Source organism: Apis cerana, linkage group LG15 (assembly GCF_029169275.1).
Source record: "Apis cerana isolate GH-2021 linkage group LG15, AcerK_1.0, whole genome shotgun sequence".
Taxonomy (NCBI): Eukaryota; Metazoa; Arthropoda; class Insecta; order Hymenoptera; family Apidae; genus Apis; species Apis cerana.
The window spans coordinates 7,170,001-7,173,869 of NC_083866.1; positions in this window are offsets into that span (position 1 = coordinate 7,170,001).

A 3,869-nucleotide genomic window follows, 5' to 3' on the forward strand; every position below is an offset into this window, starting at 1 on the left:
CTTACCCGCCCTATCGGCCGCGCTAAACACCTAAACGCTTCCTCTTTTGTCGGCCCAAAAACGAAAAAAAAACGCGTCCAATTTGCCTCTCCATTTTCGACTCCTCTTTCGCGCCAACAACCACGTTCTCTCTCTCTCTCTTTCTCTCTTTCATTCGCTCGCTTTTCCCTTTCTTTTCATTCGCTACTCCATCGCGTCGAACAAACTTTCGAGTAACTCTCGGTTACACGTGCTAACGGACGACACGAACTGGGTAGCGGTCGGCGCGCCCGCGCGTATGCACTCATACATGTGCGCCAACAGTAGAGAGAGAGAGAGAGAATAGTAAGTGGCTTCGAAACGTGACGCGAGTCTTTTAACGCACAAAGGTAAAGGAAGATCTCGTTTAAATCTTAATACCGTGGAGGAGATGTATATATATATATATACATATATATACATTGCGTAATTCAATGAAAGGTTAGGAGGGCTATGCTGTCCCTCTACGAGTTTTTCCTCGACCACGACGAGTCTGATGAGTATCCGTATCCGTCCTTGCCCGTTTGTGATAATTTTGCAATAAACACTCGGTGGTGGACACACGTACGGACACAGAGTCGGAATCGATCTTCATTTACTTGTCAAGAGGAAGAAGATCGATAGCGTTGATACGACGGGGTAGTAGGTGTTGGTGATCAAAATCGGAGCGGGTAGCATTCGTTAAAAGCGGTTTGATTCTCGGTGTTGATATTCCACTCGCGCATGGACGGTGTTCGATGAATAGAAGCTAGCCGTGAGCCAGTACGGCGCGACCACTGACGCTGCAAGATCGATTGGATACTACTCGTGCTAGGTAAGCCTATACGAACAATATCGATGAAACACTCGGGACATTCTGTTCCGCAGTTTCACGCTACGTTTGCTCCACATTTTCCCTGGATCGCGCACACGAGGATGCGCCAAAAACTATTCGCCTTCTTCCACCTTCCGACCTTCCAAATAAAAATTTTCAACTTTTCGCGCATCTCGACGATACCGCTTTCGACGAGTAATTAGGGAAATCCTCCGAGCAATTTTCCGTAATCTCTCGATCTTGCGTCGACCGACCTCGATCGTTGGAGGAGAAAGAAGAAGGAGAAAGGAAGAGAGGAAGAAAGAAAAGAGGAAAAAAGGAAAAGAAAAAAAAAAAGCGAACGCTTTTGCTACGCGTTCCACTTTCAGCTCGATGCGCCTCTGTGTATACGTGTACGGGAGCTTCTACCGATGTCATTGAACCTTCGCAGGCATGCTGGGCGAGGGAAAAGTGACTAGACTCTCCGAGTACCTTGAAGTGGTCGGAGTTCTAAGATGCTCGAATTTTGCCATATTAAGAATTTCTTTGTCCGTCTATTTTTCCTACCTCGACGCCTTTAATCGCTTTAACTCGCGACCACTTTGCTCGTACTAAGATTTCTCTTTTTTCAACCATCTCGACCTCCAATAGCTTTTCAACCAATTTCGATCGTTCGAATCGATTCGAAAAAAGAAATGCTTTCTCCCCCCCTTCTCCCTCCCCAACTTTTTTCCCCCACTTTCTCCTTCCTCCTCCTTCTCCTCCTCCTCCTCCTCCTCCTCCTCTTTTTCTTCCACGACTCTCGTTTAATTCTCCGGACGTGGAAGAGCTAACAACTCTTCTCGGTGTATCTGTACATCTTGGACGGTCACCTTACTCGCTCGGTTCCTAATCGATTTTCCCATTACGCGAATCCGGGGAGTGCTTCGCACACACTCGCTTCGTTTTCCGTCGTTCCGTGTCCAGCCTGCATTTCCGTCCACGAACAAACGGTCTCGATCCACCCCCCCTCCCCCTCCTCTCCCGTCCCATCTTCCATTCCATCTTCCTCTCCTACCGTCCTTCTCTTTCCCACTCTTCTTTAAGTACGTCGTCCACGCGCCACCCGTGTTTCTCTCCTTGTGTTTTCTTTCCTACGTCTCTCGCCCTCCCCCTCCCGTTTCTCTCGATGCTCTCGCCACGTCGTCCACGCGGACTTGTCCATTTCCAAATCGGCGTAATCGCCACTTTCCACCGTCGATCCTTTCTCCACCGGTTTTCGTGCCACCGGTTGGCAAATCGGTTGGCCGCGGATCATCCTCCTTCTCTTTGTCGCGAATGGGGTGAAGGGGGGGCACGTTCTATTCTCCGAGAGAATCGATAAGATTTTATCGGCCGACTCGTTGGGCAATCGGGATCGAATGGGAATCGAAAATTCGAAAGTAGGCCCGCTTTTTCGTCGTCTCGTCCTCGGATAATAATAGTGTTAACGGTTTAAGAGGAGGAAGGGGATAATAGAGGTGAGGTGTACGGGGGGGAGGAGGTGCACGCTCCTCGACCGAGAATTAGAAAAGTCGATAGGAAGCGATAGGAAGAGGACGAGCGGCGTGGTTGGCACGATCGGAGGTCGCGGCGCGTAACGTAACGTCGAAGTAAGTATTTTTTTTCGTGGCGCGGAAGAAACTCGATGACGAGGAGGGAGGAGGGAGATAGGGGGTAGAGAGGGTGCGCGGCAAGAGGGGTAGCACTGGTTCGGGAAGAGCAGTCAGGGGCGGTCGAGAAGGAGGATGAGGGCCGAGGATGAGGACCGAGGATGAGGATGAGGAGGTGGAGATGGAGGAGAAGTGGGGGCGATGGTGCACTCGGTTTTTTCTCCGCTGGGGGAGGGAGGGGGGCAGGAGAGGAGGCAATGGGCGCGAGGCAAGGGTGCGTTGGATTCGGTTACTTGGTCTCACCCCTTGGACCACCTCCACCGGCGGTTCTAGCGGCAGCAGCAACAGCGGCGACGGTGGCGGCGGCGGCAGTCGTGCACTCTCTCTCTCTCCCCCTTTCTCTCTCCCTCTCTCCCTCTCTCCCTCTCCCTCTCTCTCTCTCTCTCCCCCGTCCTCCTCCTTTTTCGTCTTTCTTTCTTTCCCGCTCGCGCTCTCGATCCCTCTCGCTCGCTTTCGTCTCCTCCCTCTCTCTCTCTCTTCCCATCTTCTCCGTCTCTGTTCCACGCGCCTCAGCACGGTGCTTCTCGTTTTTTTAACGAAGGATCCGCTCAATACCTCGGCTGTCATAACCTCCCGGCACCCTTCCAGGGTGGCCCGGCTGCCACGGCAAACCCACCCTCAACCCTCCGCCTTACGCCTCCACGGGGCCCACCGACCCTCCCGACCGACGAGCCACCACCTAGCACCCCCGCGCTCTCATTCCTCTTCCCAGTTTTTAACGTTTCGTTCGACGTTTCCCTCCGGGCGAGAGCCAGGGACGGCGTAAAGGGGGAAGTGCATTTCGTCGTTACTTTGTTTTACGTCCTTCCTCCTCCTCCTCCTCCTTTCTTTCCTCTTCTCCTTCTTCCATTCTTCTCTGCGCTCGCGTACCGACCCTCTCGCGCGCGCACGCACGCACGCACGCACGTTCTTTCTCTTCTCTCCCTTACCGACTCGCCACCTCTCTTGCTCTTCCTTTTCCTCCGGTCCACTACTATCCTCCCCCTCGCCGCACACCCTCAACGCTACCCTTCGGGCCACACACGCACTCTCGGTCCGCTTGCACGCCGGAGAAGGTAGGTCCTCTCCCTCCGGTTTCGCACCCCCGTTTTTTTTCGTCCACCTTCCATACCTCGCCACCCCTCCCATGTATTTAAAAGCCCACCTGTGCTCTTTGGATGCGGCTCGCGAACGCTTTTCCTTCCCACCGTCGTGGGAATTACCGCCGCCGACTTTCAATTTGACCGAACACCGTGGAAGGACGATGCGCGAGAGCGTGAAAAATTTCTTTTTTAGCCGAGAAGCAGCTGACTTTTTACGGAAAAAGAAACAATTAATGCGCGAGCGAGAGATTCTGGCCCGGTTGTTTTAGGTAGAGGGTGACACAA